The sequence below is a fragment of the Schistocerca gregaria genome, chromosome 3 (genome assembly GCF_023897955.1).
Source record: "Schistocerca gregaria isolate iqSchGreg1 chromosome 3, iqSchGreg1.2, whole genome shotgun sequence".
Taxonomy (NCBI): Eukaryota; Metazoa; Arthropoda; class Insecta; order Orthoptera; family Acrididae; genus Schistocerca; species Schistocerca gregaria.
The window spans coordinates 556,333,684-556,358,410 of NC_064922.1; positions in this window are offsets into that span (position 1 = coordinate 556,333,684).

Consider the following 24,727-nt stretch of genomic DNA (forward strand, 5'->3'; position numbering starts at 1 on the left):
TTTATGCTCTCCCTGAAACTCTGTACAATCTCTGGTTTAGTCAGTTTATCCAGGTCCCATCTCCTTAAATTCCGACCTTTTTGCAATTTCTTCGGTTTTAATCTACAGTTCATAACCAATAGATCGTGGTCAGAGTCCACATATGCCCCTGGAAATGTCCTACAATTTAAAACCTGGTTCCTAAATCTCTGTCTTACCATTATATAATCTATTTAATACCCTTTAGTATCACCAGGTTTCTTCCATGTATACAACGTTCTTTTATGAATCTTGAACCAAGTGTTAGCTATAATTAAGTTATGCTCTGTGCAAAATTCTATAAGACGGCTTCCTCTTGCATTTCTTAGCCCCAATCCATATTCACCTACTACGTTTCCTCCTCTTCCTTTTCCTACTGTCGAATTCGTCACCCATGACTATTAAATTTTCGTCTTCCTTCACTACCTGAATAATTTATTTTATTTCATCATCTGCAGAGCCAGTTGGCATATAAACTTGAACTACCGTAGTAGGCATGGGATTCGTGTCTGTCTTGGCCACAATAATGCATTCACTATGCTGTTTGTAGTAGCTTACCCGCACTTCTATTTTTTTACTCATTATTAAACCTACTGCTGCATTACCCCTATTTGATTTTGTATTTATAACCCTGTATTCACCTGACCAAAAGTCTTGTTCCTCCTGCCACCGAACTTCACTAATTCCCACTATATCTAACTTTAACCTAACCATTTCCCTTTTTAAATTTTCTAACCTATCTGTATGATTAAGGGATCTGACATTCCATTCTCTGATCCGTAGACCGCCAGTTTTCTTTCTCCTGATAACGACGTCCTCTCGAGTAATCCCTGCCTGGAGATCCGAATGGGGGACTATTTTACCTCCAGAATGTTTTACCCAAGTAGATGCTATCATCATTTTACCATACAGTAAAGCTGCATGCCCTCGGGAAAAATTATGGTTGTAGTTTCCCCTTGCTTTACTACCATATAGAACATGTCAAAGTATTTACAAGTTTAGAGCAATTTAAAATAAGCTAATCCATATACGCATATACTTACAGACTTCTAGCAGGAGACAGTCATTAGATTTTCCTCCTGATGTACAATAGTTTTTTTACAAACAACATATTAAATAATGTAATGCCACACTGTTCAATCATATCTCACTATCAGTCACTGCACACACTATACACACATTGTTTCTTAACACTTCACTCATTCACTCACTACACACACACAATCACACACACACACACACACACACACACACACACACACAGACACACACACAGGCGATCTCTGGGCCATTTTCTGTATCACAACTTCCCATTTGCTATCCTGAAAAACTGAGACAGCATCCCTCCATAATGAGTGAGATGTCGAGCTCAGAAAGAGGAAGAGGTGTTAGTATGGTGCTGTGCATAGCTTGAGGGGAGAATGTTTCTAGAAAGGAAAAAACCATTAAGTGAAGGTGTTACATGGAATGTTGGATGTTTTGTAGTCATCATCATTATAATTATTTAGTTGCATAAGATTTTTTATCAAACCCCTACTCTGTTTTATCTAAGTAATCCTTCCATGTATAAAATGTATTGCATAACAGGTACTTTTTAGCTGCTTTTTTAAATAAGTTTATTTTTGCAACTTCCTTAATCTCCTTTACTAATTTATTGCTCAGTTTTATTCCTTAGTAGACAATGCTGTTTTGAGTTTTATGTTTATTTTTTTGTCGGTAAATGTAAGTTGAGTCTATCTCTTGTTGCATGGTCATGGACAGAGCTGTTTGTGCAGTAATTATGAGTGTTATTTTTTATGTGTACAACTGACTGATAAATGTATTCATGTGGTTCAGTTAAAATCCTCAGTGTTTTGAACAGATGTTCTCAATGAGTTCGACTAGTATTTTTGGTTATTATTCTTATGGCTATTTTCTGGAGTTTGAAAACTGTGTTGATATTTTGTGCATTTGTTCACTAAAAAAGAATGCCATAGCTAAGAATTGAGTGTACATATGAATAATATGTAACTAAAGGACACTGCATGTTACACACTGACAATACGGTTGTAAGAGCATAACATTCTGATGACATTCTGTTTGGAAATACCTTCGTGTGTTCACACCACTTCAACTGAGAATCAATATTGATTTCTAGAAATTTGGCATTTGTTACACAGTCTATCTGCCATCTCCATTTAATTTATTATTGTCATTTTTCCTCTTCAAACTGAAATTCATGGCATTAGTTTTATTTATGTTCAATGTCACTTTATTGCTTATTGACCAATCATAAACTTCCTTGAGAGTTTCATTTGCTTTCTCAGCAAGGAGTTCTCTTATTTTCTCAGTGAGTGTAATATTGCTGTCATCAGCCAAGGGAATTTTTTCACTATGAGTAACACTACTGGAAAAGTCATTGATGTATATCAGGAATAGTATTGGTTCTAGTTTGCTACCTTGTGGATCCCCTATATTAATGTATTTTGTTTCTGATAAGTGTTTTACTAAACGTTTAGATCTATTTGAAGTATGTGTTATCTCTGCTCTTTGTACCCTATTTGCTAGGTATGATTGGAACCAGTCATTAGTACCTTACTTCCAAAGCTGCTAATTTATTTAATAGAACCTTGTGGTCGATTGTATCAAACGCCTTAGAAAGATGCAAAAAATATGCCTGTGACACACTCATCTTTGTGAAGAGCATATAGTACAACTTTTGTGAATTCTGCTATGGCTGACTTTGTATTTTCGTCACTTAAGAAACCAAACTGTGATTCGCTTAAAAGATTGTATTTATTCAGGTAATTCATTAATCTGTCTTTCATACTTGCTTGACAGCAGGGAAATGGGCTGGTAATTTTCTAAGTATTGTGCATTACCTTTCTTAAGCAAAGGTACAACTCTTGCCTGTTTTAGCTGCTCTGGAAATGTCCCTGATGTGAAGGATTCATTTATTATATTTCTTAAGGGTCCTTTTATAATCCCTATGCATTGTTTCAGTACACACATTGATACTTCATCTAAGACTACTGACTTCTTATTTTTTAGTTTTTGAACAGTTTTATTGACTTCATTCTTTGTGTTTGGAAGTAACGTCATTGTATTTAGTGCAACTTTATTTACAGATTTTTTGGGGGAATTTTTGTTGTAAGTTCTCTGCAATACTTGAAAATTAGTTTGCTACGTGTTGTGGGTCATTTATTACCTTATTCCCCTCCCTTAGCAGTATGTTATTCTGCGTTTGTTTGCCCCTCCCCGTTTCCTTTTTTATAACATCTCAGAGTACTTTGCTTTTATTCTCTGCATTATATATTATTTTGTCATTAAATGACTTTTTGCAGCAATCACCACCTTCCTATAGATCTTTTTGTGTCTATGATGAGGACTTCTTAATCCCTGAAACTTCATGACGGATTAAAACTGTGTGCCAGACCTAGACTAGAATTTGGGACTTTTGCCATTCGTGGGCAAGTGCGCTGCTATCTGAGCTACCCAAGCACGACTCACACCCTCTCCTCACAGAATCTCGGTCTGGCACACAGTTTTAACGTGCCAGGAAGTTTCATATCAGCGCAAACTCCACTGCAGAGTGAAGATCTCATTGTAGAAACATCCCCCAGGCTGTAGCTAAGCCTTGTCTCCACAATATCCTTTCTTCCAGGAGTGCTAGTTCTGCAAGGTTTGCTGGAGAGCTTCTGTGAAATTTGGAAAGTAGGAGACGAGGTACTGGCGGAAGTAAAGCTGTGAGGACGGGCTGTGAGTCGTGCTTGGGTAGCACAGATGGCAGAGCACTTGCCCACGAAAGGCAAAGGTCCTGAGTTCGAGTCTCGGTGTGGCACGCAGTTTTAATCTGCCAGGAAGTTTCATATCAGCGCACATTCCACTGCAGAGTGAAAATCTCATTCTTAATACCTGCTGTTCTCCATCTGTTTTCGTGAGATGTTGATACAGACATGTATACTTTTGAAAATGCCTTTCGGATTTCAATTTAAACAATGTGGAGAATTTAGAGAATTTGATATTCACATTGGTTTCCTTATGCATTTCATCCCATCTCTGTTTTTCTAGTTCTTTTGAAAAATCTTATATTTTGATTTCTGATAGATGTCGTTTGTAGGCTTGTAGTTTAGGGAATGATTTGATGCCTGATTTTACTGTTGTTATTTGACAGAGGTGGTCTGATAGTCCATTACTGATGCAGCCATTGTAGTAACCATTGTTGCACTATTGATCAATAGGGATGTGCCAAAACTTTGAAGGATGTTTATGTAGGTGCCGCCGATTTCATTTATGATATTAGTGTTGATGATGATGTCCCTGCACAGAATTATGTTGTTCTTTGTACTTGAGACTTTATCTAGAACTTCTGTTAATTTATTGAAAAAAGTGTCCACACTACCACTGGGAGATATATACAAACACAAAATGATTAATTTCTTGGTGATATCAAGCCCTGTTAATTCAATAGCTGATATTTCAATGTGTTTGTCTTCACTTACTGCACTGAGGTCAGTCTTGGTTTGAACTGTGTTCCTTTTCTGATATAAATGCGTGATCCTCCACCCTTTGAAGTAGTTCTGTAGTAAGAGTTTGCCCTTTCATACAGTGATAATACTACATGTTGGATTTCTGCGTCTCTACACCAGTGCTCAGTAATACAAAGTACTGTGCATTTAAAAGATTTGAGCTCAACTTCTAATAGTAGTATTTTATTTTTTATTGATTGCATGTTTTGGTGGAGGATTCTTAAGTCTGTGAAATGCCCCATGTTACCCTTTCCAATGGTTTGTTTTTCTTTGTAACATCTGGTATGTGTTATATTTGAAGTGTTAAAATCTGCCTTGTGAGTGATTGTTTCAGTGTTTTTTAAACTGCTGGAGATACACTTTAGGCAGGGGAAACTTTTGTCTGGATTTATCCTAAAAGAGACCTAATTTTCCTACCTATGACAACAGGTATTTGGCCATGTTTGGCCCGAGATGCACCCCTTATACTTCCATGCATCAGCTGTACCAATCTTCCCTTCCAAATCTCATTTAGGTGTATTCCATGCCTAATGAAACCCCATCTGTAGATGGGTACCAGAGAAACATGAGCAAATTTGGCTGTCCTCAGAGCCATCCCTAACCCCACATTGATTCACCTTACAGCTCCATCAAGGTGTGGTCGATCATGACGCCGGGACAGCTCAACAAAGTGTATGTTGGTGCCATGAGTCAGTGAAGCTATCTTGTCCAGGTCATCACCTATGTTTTATGCCCCATCCCTGTCCAAACTGTTTGCCACCCCACCCACTATCACTACGTGGTCCTCTTTTGTAAAGTCCTTACATAAAGACCCTAGGTCCTCTATCACATGACTTAGCCCTGCATTGGGCTTGAAGATACTGGTGGCCTGGTACACTGCCCCTAAACTTTCCTGTAACTGAGAGCCTACACCTCACCTATTGCTACAGCCTAGCAGCAGCGTGTTCTTCTTCCTAACACTTTGTACATTCCTAGGCTTCTTGGCCTCAGTTGAAGTGTGCTGCACATTTCCTGTTCCTCGTTCTAACTGCGGCTCTTCTCCACTTAACTCTGGCAGGGGTAGATACTTGTTTTTGGTGTTGATGATAAAACTGTCAGATCAAGTTCTCTTTCTTCCAATTCTCCTACCAGCTGCCACTTCCAAACCACCCTCCTCCCTCCTATCTCTCTTGACCCTTATCAGTTCCTTCCTTGATTCCTCCAACTGCGAGTGAAGGGTACAGATTTTCCTTTCCTGTTCCCCAATCTAAATGTTCCTATCCCATACTCTGCAGTTCCAAGAGAGAGCCTCTTCTGTTCTCCCAACATTTTCCCCACTGCATCACCCCCCCTCCCCTCTGAAAATATTTCCTATAAGATTGGCAACAAAATCCTCTACTCACTACCCTATAACAGCTCTCACATTTATCACACATGGTCTGTTTCAAAAGAATAATTAAGTTTAAAGAATGTTTTAAATTTATCAAGGATGCAAGATTGGCTGTGTGTAAGCAAAAAACGACACAAAGGTCTTATGTGCGGTGGTTGTTGTTTTTGTACTGAATTATAGATACAATGACAGAAGAATGAATTTGTAATTACTTTGCTTTTAGAGAATTTACGTTATCAGGCGTTTTTTTTGTAACGTTTATAACTCGGAACATTTTGGCCTACATCGCGTCTATCTAACTAGTAAACAACACGAAATGTGTTAGTTAAATACAATTTAGAAACGTTTAATTACACTTTTATTGCCACAATAGACACTGATGAAATTAGCAGCTGTCTTTTTTAAACGAATTTTGTACTATCAAGAAAACTTGAATAGAATTTCTTGCGTTTATGTCACGCAAAAGTTTTGGTTATGTCGCGATTATCGGGACGTCAGCTTTTTTTTCAAGAACAAATTCTGCTGGGACGCTAGTATTCAGTTGTGTGACAAGAAAGGGCACTACAGCAAGTATACAAAACAAAGAAAATTTAAACTTGACACTATTTACTATTAAATAATTTCTTTTAGCGGACGAAGAAAATACCTGTGATCTCGCTCGGTGGCTATCTTGATGGTCTATCGAGTTCTCCCTCTGGAAAAGTTAGAAAACCTGATATCAAATTTATTTTTTTCAGATGCTGGCGACTGAAAACGACTGGCGTGAAATAGCATAAGCGTTCTCACAAATATTTCACTTTCCCTATTGTGTGGGAGCAATTAACCAGAAGCCCATGGTCCTACAGTGGACTGTTGCCAGTAGGAGCGAATTTTAAAATTACATAGTGTCATTTAGCATTATGCAGCTTACTGTTGTTGATGACACCTACAGCTTTTTGTAGGCGGAGATTGGCTGCCATGGAAGAATTTCACATGGTGGTGTATACAAGAATGGGACTGTAAGTGAACTAATTAAAAAATTAACTGAACTTACCACAAGCTGAATGCTTGCTGGGATGGACAAGGGCCCTACCAAACGTTACCATCACGTTTTCCATCACAGGAAAACGTTATGAAACCATATCCAGCAAGGAATGTTCAAGATTCAAAAGAAAGAATTTTTAATGACCTACTGGTTGTAGAGAACACATTTAGTATTATTACTTTTGTTTTTCATATCCTTCTATAACATATGTTGTTGGAACCAGAGAAGGTAGGAACTGTAACCTTTACAGCCATGTGTCTCCACAATTTCTGAAGAAAAAATGCTAATGCAAGGAACCAATACAACACACAAGGAAATTCCAGTGGTATGACTTACAGACAGGTGACGTGATCCCAGGCACATGGAGATAGGATGACTCTGTATTTATTTTTACTGCACCACGAAGTATACCACAGGAATCTTCTAACATGAACAAACAAATTCAAGACGCGTATGCAAATTATTTTTCAAGCCCACAATCAAGTGTAATGTGGCGAAATAGCTATGTATGAATTTTATTGTACAGTATGAAATACAAAAAAAGGAAGCATAATTTTTGTACTTTATTTTGCACAGTATCTCTAGTTTCCTGTGGCACATGAATATCATTAAGGAACTGTAGAAACGGCTAGCTAAACCAGTTTATTTTGTGTACAGTGTCCACACCACTGCCAGATGTTTTGCTCAATACTGCCTTCCTCTTTTTCCTGACAATACATGATAACAAGGAACTGTATTTTCTTTCCTACTCAGTCTGTACAAAATGTAGCAGCAGTTCAGGAACTTAGAATCTTTACTGAACAGTGATCATATGAGATTAAATAGGCTTCATTTGTGGAATATGCCACAATAAAAATTTCTGACTCTACACACTGTGAATAGATGGCTAGCTAGAATTAATATAAAAGAAATTTGTAAATACAGTGAATGCAGTGTTAATAGATGTTATAGTTACTAACAGCATAAAAAGCTACAAAATACAAAATATATTGAAATAGAGAATACAGTGATTATAGTTACTTAGTGAACACAGTTGACATACAAAGCTACTAAATACGAAGTACACTGAAATTTTGAATAGATTGATTAAAAATTTGATAAATTAATAGAAACAATGCACAACAACTTTCTTTAGATAGTAACTGCAGCTGTTATTTTATGAGTTAATAACCATAATGCACTTGTTAATTGATAGGCCTAAATAAGCAGAATAAACAGTGAGCATACTTGCTTTTACTAATTGATCTGATAACTAGTTGTACAGTCTTTCTGTAAGAATTATTAATGGTATGGCCTGAGCGATTTGTGATACATTATTGAAGATTTTTTGAAGTGTTCACTTTGTGTGAATTACACTTTTGTTAGCCTGTACCTTGATATGTCATAATCTGCCTTGTTTATGGTGTTCTAGTCAAGAATTTAATCCCTGACAACACCTTCAGCTTTTTACAAATGGATACAGACGTATACGTGCAGGTTTACAACTGTCTGATGTGAGGTGAACAGAGTAGTGTCATCAGTGTGCCATATGACAGTACAATTTATGTAATGAGGTTTGTCACTGATAGAGATGATGAAGAAGGAGAGTACAAGAACTGAGTCCTTCAGTTTACAGTGATATGCTGCAACCATAAAAAATCAGCACTTGTCCAGTGTGCTTGATGCCATGAAATTTATTTTTTCGATTGTTCCACAATGCTTACAGTCTGGCTCATGTCATGTCACATCTCTGGTGTAAAACAATGCATGTAGTCCAATTAAAGACGACTTGATAGTTTACTTTTTCCCAAAAGATTTAATTTGTAGCGTTTTCTCAATTTAAGCAATTTTTAATAAACACTCTTTCTCAAAATATCGATAATTAATGTCTGATATGTGCAATGATAACTTGAATTTTGTGTACAATATGTAGAGAATAGTACCAATGAAGAAAAAAAGCTACAGAAACAGAAAAAGAATTACATCTCTGAAAAGTGTAAGCTGTTAAAGATATAAAAAAGAAATATAGCGAAACAGGTGATAATGATACAAACTGTATCTGTATCGACCTTCAAAAGAAGATACCAACTCCAAAAGTAGGAAAATCAAAAGCTTACTACATGCAGCAATTACAGACACATAACCTGGATATTCATGGTCTTAAATCCGAAATGGGACATATGTGCATGTGAGATGGTGGGGTGAGGAGCAAGCTGGAAGAGAATGCCAAGAGATAGCTTGCTGCCTTCTTAAGTACATCACTAATCTGCCTCCCAATGTGTAACACTTAGTAGCCTTTAGTTATGACTGTGAAAGGCAGAACAAAAGCCATTTGATGGTCAGATTTTGTCTTTATTTCCTGAGAAACACCCAAGTTGAAACAGTGACACACCATTTTTTGGTGTCAGGCCATTCATACAGTGACTATGGCCAAGATTTCAGGCTCGTAGAAGTTAAAGTGAAAAAGTCCAGAGATACACATCTGTCCCAAAAGACTGGATGGACTTGGTTGCATCTTCAAGCTGAAAGTTTATTGTAAAACCTATGGAAGCTGAGGAGTTCATTAATATCCTGCAATTCAACACTTTCTTTCCAAAAGTAGTATAAGGAATCCAAGGAATGCAAGTTCTTCATTTCATTTCACCATTCTTCCGGGTCCCAGGTTCGATTCTCGGCGGGGTCAGGGATTTTCTCTGCCTCGTGATGACTGGGTGTTGTGTGATATCCTTAGGTTAGTTAGGTTTAAGTTCTAGGGGACTGATGACCATATGTGTTAAGCCCCATAGTGCTCAGAGCCCACAACTCTGTTTTACAAGAACACATCAGAAAGCATTGAAGCATTCAAAGCATTTTCAGATGAGGTCGCCTTCATGTACAGCTTCCAGTTCTTCAGCTGGCGGGTATTAAACCTAACCTGAAGAAGAAAAAATATGACAGTCTTATGGAACTTCTCCAATTTTCTCCACCAGTCCATCATCAATTCCATATTGGTATGCTCCATAATATGACAATGGAAGCAACCACACCAGTTTTTGAAGAAGAAGAAGAATCAGATCCTGAAAACATTTATCATATAGACACTGAAAATTAGGTTGTGGTATACATAAGAACTTTTCAGTGTACCTGTAACTTTAAGTTAAAGTGTGTTTTCACAATTATTTATAATAATAAAAGAATTACAGTCAGCGACTGCAGTCATTTTACCTTTCTGTTTCTTTAGAAGTAAAGGGATCTAAGTGATGTTCTCTTGAAGGAAGTGCAAACATTGTATCTTAAAAATTATTTTAAAAATCCCCAATATCAAGAAAATCAAGAAATGTTTCAAGTGGTATTGATTGTCTAAGAGCTGAATAATAGTTTGAAAAATAAAAAATATAATTAACCTTTTTATTCCACATAAAAATAATTTTTCAAACTTTGATTGAGTCAAAACTACTAAAATTGCGCTTTGACCTCTTGTATTCTAGGGTTCACATATCCAGTTGCGCCCTCTTTTCATTTTGTAAGGCTATATGACAGGTGGGTTTCGTACCCAACGATTTTTATCTAAGTTTTTTTATTACTTTTAATTCATTTTACTTGCCTATTCATGGAAGATAGGACCATTTCCTTTCCTCTCTCTGTTACTAACTGACTGGTTTCTTGTTGTTTTCTAGAAAATCTGGTGATTCCCCAGAGTGAAGCTTATCACTGACATTAAATAAGTTCACAACCAATACTGTTTTTATTTTAAAGCAAATCGAAACCCTACCACAATGGAATGGAATAATTTTTAAATAGTAATTATATTTTTATGTACCAAGCACCAGTAAATTGTCAAGTGACATTAATTATCTTGAAATAAATTTAAAAGGAGCCGAACCTCACTACTTCAGTGACATAAGTTACAACTCATTCATGGTGAAATCCTTGTAAATATATGTATAATTGTAGCTTAATCTACTGAAAGCAAGAATGTATAAAAACAATATTTCACACATGAGGAGCATATATTTCTGTTGCTGCCGGTTGTTATTATGGCACGCGCTTTTCTTGACACATAGCAATTTTATGTGGTGTCTACCGATTTGCATTTACTTTTATATCATTCAACTTTCTAATACACGAATATTTTGGTAAATTAGTTTTGCTTCAAAAACGAACATGTTTAAGATGCTTGTCATGCTGCTCAGATGTAGTAACGGTTATGGAATTGGTTTCTTCTGTATTTGGAGACAGTTTTTTCTACATCTACATACATATTCCTCAAGCCACCGTACAGTGCGTGGTGGAGGGTGCCATGTACTACTACTGGTCGTTTCCTTCCCTGTTCCACTCGCAGATAGAGAGAGGGAAAAACGACCACCTACCTGCCTCTGCATGAGCCCCAATTTCTCGTTTCTTATCCTTGTGATCCTAGCGCAAAACGTGGCAGCAGGATCATTCTGCAGTCAGCTCCAAATGTAGGGTCTCCAAATTTTCTCAATAGTGTTCCTCGAAAAGAACTTTGCTTTCCCTCCAGGGATTCCCATTTGAATTTCTGAACCATCTCCATAACAGTTGTATGTTGTTTGACCCTACTAAATCTAGGAGTTCACATCTGAATTACTTCGATGTCTTTCTTTAACCCGACCTAGAATGTATGCGAAACACTCTAGCTGTACTCAAGAATAGGGCGCATTAGCGTTCTACATGCTGTCACGTTTACAGATGAACCAAGCTTTTCCAAAATTTTTCTAATAAACCAAAGTCGACCATTCGCCTGCTGTTCCACAATCCTAATAGCCTCGTTCCATTTCATATTGTATTGTAAACTTTACAATCAGATTTTTAAAAATGACTCGATTGTGTCAAACAGGACACTAATAATACAGTATCCAAACATTTTGGGTTTGTTTTTCCTACTCATCTGCATTAACTTACTTCTTTCAACATTTAGAGCCAGCTGCCATTCGTCACACCACTTACGAATTTTGTATGAGTAATCATCCTACAATCACTCATATTCAACACTTTCCGGTACACCATAGCATCATCAGCAAACAACCGCAGGCTGGTGCTCACCCTGTTCACTACATCATTTCCATATATAGAAAATAATAGCAGTCCTCTTGTTTTTGACATATTGTTATCGCATCTGTGTCATTTTACCTAGCTTTTTTTGGTGTGTTACATAATATGTCATTGCATCCCACACAAGTTTCCCACATTCCAAATTTACTGATATGGCTGGAAGTGTAGTCAACAAAGCTCCACATTGTTGAGTAGAAATAAAATGATCACGTGGAATTGATGGCTGGGAGGCCCCATCCTGGGAAGTTAATGGGCGACATGCGTGTCGGTGATGATGAAATCACGATTGGAACAACACAACATTCAGTCCACGAGAGGCCGGGAACCGAATCCGGGCCCCCTGCATGGTAGGCAAACACATTACTACCCAGCTAAGCATGCTGACTGTTGAGTAGATGTAAGATGACATCCTGCAAAAGGTCACGTCTCCTGCCGTTTACCAACCATTTCTTAAAACAAAACGACAGCCTTCAGTAAATATCTCTAGGCTACAAGAGAATTGTAAATAAACTGTCCTGCAACGTGCCAGTACATACCTCCCCAGAGTCCTTGGAAAATTATGAAAGACACACGTGAAGCCTACTTCTTCTTGTTGCTGCAATCTATTGTCTTACACATACTCCTGTTTGTGAAACAATTGTAGAAACCAATGTAAGCAATTACGATTCGCTTTCGCTTTCACAATAGTGCGCTAAACTCAACAGTACAATATGGTGGCTGCTTGTCGTGCTGCTACCTCATTGGCTGACCAAAAGGAGATAGAGTATCTCAACTGTTACGTTGAACTGTGGAGAAACCTTGACGTTTAGAGACATGGCACTCCATTGATGGTCTGTGTGGAAACCGCCACTTGAAATGCACTGTGAATTTTTTTGACGACATGATGTAACAGCCAGTGTTAATTGGCCTTTAATGGACAAAGCAACTTCATCACGGGTATTCTTGATCATTTTGAGTGGTAAACTGGTGCGAAGTAGAACAACATTTCAAAAGATCGTTATTTATTTGCTTGAAAAAATATAGACTTACAAAAGCATTAAATAATATTTATGAAAGAATGGTTAAGGCTTGTTTACCTTATACATTAGGTTTTTGTTGCATGTTGTACAAACTCTGGTTAACAGCTGGTTAAACTCTATTCAAGGAACAGCGTGGGAAATGTTTCGTCCAACGCCTAACCAGAGTCTAAACTCGGGATGACTTATGAATTGGCGATTTCGGGTCGCGTTAGCGAGTTTACGTGGAGAGTGGTTTGTTAATTGGTTGGTTTAAGGGGGATGGGGATGGGGAAAAGGAAAAGAAACTGAGGCGGCATCCCAGTTATTTTGAAGCACACAATGTTTCTGAATTTATATCTAGATTTCGTCTGTCAAGGGAAGTTGTACTTCATCTTTAAGATCTTGTAAATGAGAAACTGGAACATGTGATTGACAGATGAGACTATTTCTGTGCTTCCTAACATACAATGCTTACTTGTAATAATATGCATTTTATATCAGTGCTTCATGAATGTTATACTGTCATGTTGTTTATAGAAGTGAGGTGCATAAAAATGATAATTCATGTCAAAATTGTCTTGTTTAGCTGACATGTGTTAGAATTGCTGCAGTACTAGAAGCAACTAGTTTGTTTTATTTAGCATACAGTGCCAAAATAGACCTAATCACATAAAAAAACCACACCAGTCACCAGTCTTGGGCGCTGTTTGTATAACACCAATTTTAGTGTTAGGTAACAACATTATGAATTTTCATGTGACAAAACATGTGATAGAACATTTATATCCTGAGTTCACTCGTCCATATTATGCCTATAGCAGAAAATATTGTTCACTCTTATCTCCCTTTGGGATAACAACTTTCCATCTTTTAGTGAAAATAATTAAAAATTTTCTCCCATCTAGTATTTCCCTCATAAGCATGTAAATTATTTGTACTTGTTCAAGTTAAGTTTAACACAGAAAGATTAACAGTTTTTTAAGGATAAAGCTGAGCTTTCTCAGCTATAGAATGTAGCTGTTGTGTTTCTCAATTTCTGTATTATTCACATAAGCACATCTGTGTTTCTCACGAAATAACAGTTATCTGCATGTTACAAGAGCGATACTTGTCATTCAGATAACAGGAATTTTTAGTTATTGATCTATGGACTATATGGAAGGAGTGGTTGGCAACCTATGTTTTTATATTTCTCTTGAACTGTCATGACAAGAGTACAGCCAGCAGGGTTATTAAGAGGATGTGTCTGACAATGGACAACATGCATGAGAAACAGTTTTGTTAATGATTTCAGTTCTCTTTTGGAATTATCAAAAAAAAAGGAAACAAACAACTGTGTGTGGATACATATATTTTTATTCTGAAATCATTTGTTTTAATTTTTTGTTTCTGATAGTAATTTTGAGCTTTACACTTTATGAATAGATTCAGTTATTCCTCCTTTTTTCTGGATCTAGTCATGCTACTTTTGAATCAGGCCCATCTGCATCTCTGCTAATTCTTTCACATTTGACAATAGCTATTTTTATTCTGGAAGCAAAATTGACAGTACTAGGTTGCAAATATTGTAGTAAGCAAGCGAGAGCTTAGTGGAGGTGTCATATCTCCAGTTACTTTCTTGTCCCGCCCAAACTACTTATAGCTGCTAGAGATGATTCCACAAGAATAAGTTTTTGTATGAAACAGTTACTGTTCCTTGAACGTTTAGGTGAGACAATAACAACAGTCTTCAGTTTGCATGTGAGGCAAGGGTACGTTTCTACCCCAGCAATATAAAAAAAAGATTGTAGTTGCTCATTGTGAATAACTGCTACTTATTCTTCGTATATGCCCCCAATGTAATTATTAATAAGTACCACATTGCAGAAACAGAATTTTTGTATATGCCCAAAAACTACAAAAGTGGATACAAAATAGGCTTTAATAATTCAGTAAAGATACTTTCTGTAGAACACCCACTGCTCTAACGAATTCAGTGTAAAACATAATTACCACAGCAAGTTAATCAGTGAGTAACACCTCTTTGCATTGTTGGCCAAATCAATCTCTATTATGTCTGTGCTGAATCAGTTGTTGGACACTCTAAAAAGACCAGCTGTTTCATAAAGCAGGTGGCATTTCGCAATTGCTACTATATTATGTGCATAGTAACTATTCATCACCTATGATACAGCTTCATTCGAAGGTAGGATATCTTGCTTAGAAATGTTGCATCTGAAAAGAAGTGACTGTGACGTCTTTCTGTTGACAGTTTTATCCAATCATGTATTTTATTGTACACAATTTGGAACTTACGTTTCAAGCTCGGAGCACTACCATCCTGTAGAAATTTCTACCTTTTCTGGGTATAGCGTTTATGTGTTTCTTCCTTTTTAAAAAAGCTGTTGTAGCTGCTTTGTCGATCTATGTGAAGTTGTTTGTAAATTGAAATTGTTGAATATTTTCCCCCTACTGTACTCAGAAATTTAGAAAGATCTCTTACCTGTCAAACAGTAAATATCTGATTCCTTAGCTAATTTCAAGATATTTCGTTATGCCATAAGCTTAGTTAGATTCCACAAATGTTAGTGGCAAAATAATGACTATACTCTCTGTATAGAAAAAAATGGAGCAACCATGATGTTCTCATAGGTTAGTCAATACCAGCAACTAAAAATTAATAAAAAACAAACAAGTGAGAACCAAATTCTGTTCTTCAAACCACTGTCTGCATGGCATGAGAGCTTTGTCATGTGTGCAACCACTTTTGGATTCCTCTAATTCTGGGGTTTTCTTCGGTAGAAATTCCGGACAGTAAACATTTTCTGGTTTAGAAAACTGCAGAGAATTTTTTAAGATAGAAATTTAAAAACTGACATTTTGACACCCATTCCCACACAGTCCCCTTAAATATGATCCTAAGCACTGACAGACTGATATAGACTTCAGTACTATGCTATTATCTCTAATTATCTAGCACAAACTAAATTAGATCTGTAACTAATTAATGAGATAAATACCATGTCACAGAAAGACTCTATTAATAATATGTGTTTTGCAGAGCCGTGTTCAAATGACAAGCAGTACTGTTCAATCAAATAATTCTCTTACCACAAATCCTATGTAATCAGTTACAATTCTCAAGTGACTAATATTTAGTGCATCTTTCCAAAGTTTTTCATAACAGTTGATGTGAATATCATGTAGGTGAATAGCCCACCTGGCTAGCCATGTGGTCTAAGACACTGCCTCCTGAGCGGGAAGGTGTGCCAGCCCCCGGCACAAATACGCTTGGCAGATTAGTGTCGAGGTCCGGTGTTCCAGCCAGCCTGTGGATGGTTTTTATGGCGGTTTTCCGTTTGCCTCCGCAAATGCGGGCTGCATCCCCTTATTCTGCCTCAGTACATCATGTCGGGGACTGCTACACAAACAGTCTCCACATACGCGTACACCATAATTACTCTGCCATGCAAACATTGGTGTTACACTCGTCTGGAATGACACGTTCCCAGGAGGGTTCACTGGGGGCCGAACAGCACAGTAACCCTGGGTTTGGTGTGGGGTGGTGGTGGGCTGAGTGGACTGATGTAGCCTGTTCTGGGGTTGTGCACCACAGAGGGCTATGGACAGGATGAAGCCTCTCTGTCGTTTCTAGGTTCCCAGTTCAATACATACATGTATGTGAATGGTGGATGCCAGGTTACGATGACAAACACTGGTGTCAATATTCGAAAGGGCTGTGTAACATATCTTTAATAAAATCTCACAGGTGAAGTCTTATGCCTGCCTGAATAGACATTAAGGGGCATGACAATAATAATAATAATGTCAAGAGATATTCCTGGTTATGGACTCCTATGTAATAGTTCATAGCGCTATTTGACTTAAGATTGTTTGCAGATCTATGCAACTGAAGTGAAGAAGTAGAAAAACTATTTATTTTAGTTGTACATATAAGAAAACAAATCTACAGGAAATTAACATATGTAAACCACTTAAGCGATGCTAATCTTTGTTCTATGAAGTTGTTATTATTTTATCTATGAAAGGTGACATTAAATTGTTTCCTTCTTATCTTTCTGCTATCAAAACAATATACATCTAATTGTCTTAACTGTACTTTTTTTGCCAATAATAAGCGAACCATTATGTTTAAAATATTATTTTAATTTGAAAAATGATCTAACTTTCAGGTTTCCTGTTATAATTATATCATGCGAGTATTCTGAGCATTTACAGAGAGTTGGTAGTGATTTGCATGGTGATGCAATGATCAAGCACCATAAGCACTCTGTCATTATTTTGTCATTAGAAATCAATCCTGCACCTTAGTTCGAAATCTGATTAACATTTTTTATGAACATTAACTATGTACAAGTGAAGCATTATATGGTCTGTCCAGACCCACATAATTTCTAGCTTTTATACTGATAGGATGTACTGCAATTCAATTAATGTAATTTTTTTTACTTGTAGACGCAATCACATGTCTATGGCACAGTCATAACCGGTTTCGGCCATATAATGACCATCTTCAGATTCTAAAGGCGACATGCACTGAACACTGGTTCATGTGTTGCCAATTTTTACAAAATAATCAATCGCACAGTCCATAGACAAAATGTCGTTTTTTCCTAAATTAATGTATATTAATTAAGTCTTATGAGCTTTCATTTTAACAGTTCTCCCAATAGATACACGAAATGTTTTAATGCTTTATTGTTCCAGTCAATGACCAATATGAGCTTAACGGATCGTGGTATGGAGGCGCAATGCCCAAAAATAATTAGTATTCTATCAAGTATTCGTCTGAAATTCGCTACAGTGACCCTGACATTAATTGTCAATAATCACAAACCGTAAATAACAAACACTGACCATGCAAAACTGATGCTGGTACAGTAGAGCATCGATTATCCGAAGTAATTGTGTTTGGAAAACTGGTTTGTTCGGATAATCGAACTGTACATGTTTATTTGCCAAAATAAGTACTGTACAGTAAATTTATTCATAAAAGCAGGCATTTCTTTTAGTATTACAAAGTAACATACAAAGGCAGCTTTGGTAGGAATATATAGTATGTGGCACAGTTTATTAAACAAAAAATATATACATATTACATACGCATTTTGCATGAACAATACACACAACATACATAATTAACGTTTAAAAAATCCTTTATTTTGGTCTGTCTAAGCAAGCCTACACGCTTACGAGGAGCTAAGTCACGTACTTTTTTCATAAGAAATATATGAAAGTGGTCACTTTCATCTTGGGCTTCAAACCATCGCAAGGCAGTATCTAAACAAGTGAACGCCTCAGAAACTGTTGGTATACTTTCATCTCCACTTTCTGGAGCACTGAATGATGAGATGCTGGCGACGCTATCTTTATCAGTGACGACGTTTACAATCTCGCTGTCCTGCATGATTTGGTGTCCTGGATCTGCATCATCGATATTAATCCATTCATGAACGTCTTCATCATCACATTCGTGACAACCTATTTCTTTTAGACACCTAGAATTTCTGACATATTCTGTTCGTCATTTTCAATCATACCTTGTGAATTTTCTTCTGTGTCCAAAATTTTATTCCAGGCTTTCTTCAAATTCTCTTCCTTTACACTATTTTATGCTCCGCTGATCATGTAGGACGTGTCTTTCAAGTCAATATTCTTATGATTTCTTAAGAGACTTTCGTCTCAATCCTCTTCTCTTTCTAACAATAACTTACGCAACAGTTCTTTCCTGTTATGTCGTTTGAAAGTCTCAATAACGCCTTGATCCATGGGCTGTAATAATGAGGTTACGTTAGGAGGAAGAAATATTAACTTTATGAACTCGTATTTTTCGTTTAAAATATCACATGACGGATGAGTTGATGCAGTGTCAAGGAGAAGTAGTGCTTTCTCCCTCTTCCCATTCTTTAGCTGATGAGCTTTTACAGAGGGTACGAAAACGTCCAGAAACTACTTCATAAAAATCGTACTATCCATCCAGGCACTCTTTTGTGAGGTGTACACAACAGGCAAGGCTGACATATTAACGTGTTTGAAACAACGCGGTTTTTTCCTTTTACCAATGACGAACATAGGCAGTCGGTGACTTCCAGTAGCATTAGCACAATCCAAAGCTGTAATACGGTCCTTGCTTGTTTTAGGACCAGGTGCTGCTAATTCATGTCGTGAAACAAGAGTTTTTCTCGGTAAGTTTCGTCAGCATTGTAAACGTTCTCGAGAGCATAATCTTCTTCCCTTAATACGTCCGTTAGTTTGACTTTGAAAGAAACAGCTGCTGAAGAATCAGCCGACAGATTTTCTCCCTGTACTGTAAGCTCACGAATGCCGTGTCTTGTCTTGAAGCGTTTTAACCAGCCCGTGCTCGCTTTGAAGTTCGAAGGCCCTCCAAGTTTTTCGTTGAACTGCATTGACTTCTCACACAAATTGGGACCTGAGATAGGTTCTCCTTCCGATCTCTTTTGTGTAAACCACTTGTAAACAAGATCATTTAGATCTGTGTTAGTGGCGAGCTTCATAGTTTTACGGCTTGTTGATCCACCAGTAGAATCAAGCATAGCTATAAAATTTGCTATGCTCGTCTTTTTTTTATATCCGTAATTGTCATCTTCCCCACCTTGTATTCATTGGATAAAGTGGTTGCAGATTCACCTTCTTCTAACATTTTAATAATCTCGTACTTTACACTCATAGAAAGAACAACAGGTTTACGTTTAAGCATATTGTATCGTCTAGTTCACTTCTTCACGCAGCAGCACACAAGTGGTCGTAACAGAGAACAGAAGGTGACTGTTTGCACCGTGCAGGGTTGTGATATCCAGACAGCGCGATTCTCGTACCAACCTCATGAAATTCTCGTATTTTAGTAAAAATTCTCGTACGTTTTGAAAATTTTTTATTGGTAGTGTATATATACTACAAATGAATAAAACTATGAACAAGAATTTGTAATTATGAAACAAATTCGATGTCTACATCTTCTTCTTTCTGTTTCGTTTTATAAAGAGTGTCCGACGTCATTTTCTCGTACATTTCATGTGTTGGCTCAAAAGTTACACATGTTCCGTTGTTTCCTGGTCGTTCTTTAATGCATTCAGAGGCATGAAGTGCTCCATTCCATGTACTGGTTTGGAGTCTGTTCCTAATTTTGGTTTTCATGAGGTTTACTGAAATTGAACATGAAACTTCTATAACCTGACAAGTATGAAATCATATTATTAACTAGTTACTTGCTTAATTGCTTTGCATACCTTAGAAAAACCTCTTTCGCAGTCTGCATTTGAATGTGGTAAACTCGAAATTGAGTGAGCAAAAACAGTCAATTCCTTAAATTCTTCAGATTCATTATTTAATATAGTCCACATTTTATCCGGTGATTGTTCCTTTTATAGTAAGTCTGGGAGACAAGCCAAAACCAGAGGGAGACGCCTCCACTGGTCATCTGTAGGTTGTGCTAAATCGAGATCTGAGGGAAGAATTATACGTGGCAAGAGTTCCATTACAGGCATGAGTGAAGGTGTTGTATCTCGGAAACTTTGTGACAGGGCATTTGTAGGTTTGAGTGCCGCTAGTTTGAACAGCACTTTATCTTCCATATTATACCGTAATTTGATCTGGCACGAAGCTGTCTGTAATATTTGAGAATTAATAGCTCTCATTACGTATGCCACACATAAACACACAAATGTATAGAAAACAATAAAACACAAATTATATATGGTTTCAGGCAAACGAAGTGTACTCACCACAAGAAAGTTCCTGCGTCGATGATAAAAATCCTTGATAAGATGTGGGTGATACTTTATCTCTGGTGTGCCAACGTTTTTCAGAATTTTCACACCCAAATACAATTGTGAATCTTCCAGATGATGAGCTGAATTTTTTGGGTCAACATCACTGAGATTTTTTCCCATGATATAAGTGCACTTCATGAAATACAGAAGTATTTCTGTATAGAGACCTCTAATCTTGTCATGAAGGTCAACGATTTCTACTGTTTTAGACTGGAAATACTCGTTGAAAGTAGTAAATTTTGGTAGAATCCACTGTAAGAACATATAATACATTTTTGCAAAGGAGTCATGTAAACCGTTAAAAACTTGTTCAGCACTTAGAACTCTCTCAGAAAGCCATTTTTGGTTAAAAAAATAGCATTAGAGCATCCCAGTTTTCCAGCACTGTCCTAACAACCGAGATCATTGACAGCCAAGGTGTCAGTGAAGGATGTAGTAATTTGTGTTGTTCCAAGTTTAAAAATACCTGGAATAAAACATAATGTTTAGCCTATTTCCACACGATCGGACGTAAAATAAAGTCTATGAGATATAAAATGCTACAATACCTGAAATTCCTTGAACTCTTCCTGCCTCTTTGCACTGAGTTTGAAAAAAAGCATAAATATTCCTCGCGAGGTCCTCACAAGATCTTGGAAGGTTCTTGCACGCCTCGCTTGCGCATATATGCACCGAATGACAACACACTTCATTACAAAAATTCCCGGGCAGCTATCTCGGAATCTGCTTGCTACAGAATTACTTACTCCCACCATAGTATTACAACCATCTGCTCCAAAGCCAATAATGTTGGCAAATGGAATGTTATGCTGTTGAAATGTTTTTACTACACCATTATAGAGATTTTCTGCAGTAGAAGCTTTCTCAACATTTAAGTCTCCATCTTCATAAACTTTATATAGCTCCCAAAACTTACTTTCAATACAACCTGTAAAAGGAGGACTGATACAAAGTGGTAACTTCACAGGAAAATTTATTTTAAAATGAATTTGGTTATTATTTCAAAACTAGCTCTTATTATTACTCACCTGAATCTTTGTCATAAAAGCGGATCGGCACGCAGGAATTTTTCACAGTTCCGATATCGATGGACTCGTCCGTCATTATGCTAAATTTGGCGTGTTGTAGTTTTTTCGCCAACACTTCTTTGTGTGACGTCCCAATAACATTAGATACAATGGCACGTGCTTTGTGCTGTTTAAGAGTCATTGCCTTTGCAATATCCGAGTCTGGAAAAATATCTTTTTACAAACTGGATAAATGGTCAGTAGCTAAAAATGCCACATTATGTTCTGCTAAGAATGCTGATAATTTGATTTCAGCTTTAGCAACCTTCTCTTAACTGGTTGTGCGTTTGTGACAAATTGTGCAACTGAAGGCTGTCGCACGGTAGCAGACTGCGCCGTGTTTAGGTGCTTCTTACTTCTGGAATGGTTTTTAATATTCAGGATTTCGGAAACCATGCTGGTATGCATCGCACCCTGAGCGGATCACTATCGCGCACCGGCCAATTACGTAAACCTGGCATATGTAGCCACTCATGACGGAATTTTTGTTGTCGATGGACAGGCCGTTCTGTCTTCGAGATTTCACCTCTTTGTAGACGTGTTTTCTCCGGCGTTCACGAAAGTTTCGTGCTTGTGTTTTCATATTCACTGTCACTTCCCATTTCTCCACTCACAGCAACACACAGTAACCCGAAACACTTACAAAAGACACTACACAGTAAATGAATTCAGCTAAACGTACTCGTAATGACTATACGCGAAATACGCGTTTTTATGAGTATCGTTTGTTGAAGACGTAAAAATACCGTCTGATGAAATGTGTTTCGTTTGTACTTAACAATTCCACAGTATTGTAGGGTAACTAGGTCTACTGTTAATTGCTTTCCAATAATATTCATTAAAGTTCTATTTAGTGCTTTGCTCTATTTCTGAAACTTAACAATTCGAACTGAGTGAAATATGTCATGCAAAGCATTCGATATTGTTGTTGTGGTTGTTGTTGTGGTCTTCAGACCTGAGACTGGTTTGATGCAGCTCTCCATGCTAATCTATCCTGTGCCAGCTCCTTCATCTCCCAGTACCTACTGCAACCTACATCCTTCTGAATCCGCTAAGTGTATTCATCTCTTGGTCTCCCTCTACGATTTAAACGCTCCACGCTGCCCTCCAATGTTAAATTTGTGATCCCTTGATACCTCAGGACATGTCCTACCAGCCGATCCTTTCTTCTAGTCAAGTTGTGCCACAAACTTCTCTTCTCCCCAATCCTATTCAATACCTCCTCACTAGTTACGTGATCTACCCACCTAATCTTCAACATTCTTCTGTAGCACCACATTTCGAAAGCTTCTATTCTCTTCTTGTCCAAACTATTTATTGTCCATGTTTCACTTCCATACATGGCTCCACTCCATACAAATACTTTCAGAAACGACTTCCTGACACTTAAATCTATACTCGATGTTAACAAATTTCTCTTCTTCAGAAACGCTTTCTTTCCCATTGCCAGTCTACATTATATATCCTCTCTACTTCGACCATCATCAGTTATTTTGCACTCAAAATAGCAAAACTCCTTCACTACTTTAAGTGTCTCATTTCCTAATCTAATTCCCTCAGCATCACCCGACTTAATTCGACTACATTCCATTAGCCTCAATTTGCTTTTGTTGATGTTCATCTTATATCCTCCTTTCAAGACACTGTCCATTCCATTCAACTGTTCTTCCAAGTCCTTTGCTGTCTCCGACAGAATTACAATGTCATCGGCGAACCTCAAAGTTTTTATTTCTTCTCCATGGATTTTAATACCTACTCCAAATTTTTCTTTTGTTTCCTTTACTTCTTGCTCAATATACAGATTGAATAACATCGGTGACAGGCTACAACTCTGTCTCACTCCCTTCCCAACCACTGCTTCCCTTTCATGCCCCTCGACTCTTATAACTGCCATCTGCTTTCTGTACAAATTGTAAATAGCCTTTCGCTCCCTGTATTTTACCCCTGCCACCTTTAGAATTTGAAAGAGAGTATTACAGTCAAAATTGTCAAAGCTTTCTCTAAGTCTACAAATGCTAGAAACGTAGGTTTGCCTTTCCTTAATCTTTCTTCTAAGATAAGTCTTAAGGTCATTATTGCCTCACGTGTTCCAACATTTCTGCGGAATCCAAACTGATCTACCCCGAGGTCGGCTTCTACCAATTTTTCCATTCGTCTGTAAATAATTCGTGTTAGTAATTTGCAGCTGTGACTTATTAAACTGATAGTTCGGTAATTTTCACATCTGTCAACACCTGCTTTCTTTGGATTTGGAATTATTATATTCTTCTTGAAGTCTGAGGGTATTTCGCCTGTCTCGTACATCTTGCTCACCAGATGGAAGAGTTTTGTCAGGACTGGCTCTACCAAGGCCGTCAGTAGTTCTAATGGAATGTTGTCTAATCCCGGGGCCTTGTTTCGACTTAGGTCCTTCAGTGCTCTGTCAAACTCTTCGCGCAGTATCGTATCTCCCATTTTATCTTCATCTACATCCTCTTCCATTTCCATAATATTGTCCGCGAGTACATCGCCCTTGTATAGACCCTTTGTATAGTCCTTCCACCTTTCTGCTTTCTCTCTTTGTTTAGAACTGGGTTTCCATCCGAACTCTTGGTATTCATACAACTGGCTCTCTTTTCTCCAAAGGTCTCTTTTATTTTCCTGCAGGCTGTATCTATCTTACCCCTAGTGAGATAAGCCTCCACATCCTTACATTTGTTCTCTAGCCATGCCTGCTTAGCCATTTTGCACTTCCTGTCGATCTCATTTTTGAGACGTTTGTATTGCTTTTTGCCTGCTTCATTTACTGCAATTTTATATTTTCTTCTTCCATCAACTAAATTCAATATTTCTTCTGTTGCCCAAGGATTTCTACTAGCCCTCGTCTTTTTACCTACTTGATCCTCTGCTGCCTTCACTACTTCATCCCTCAGAGCTACCCAT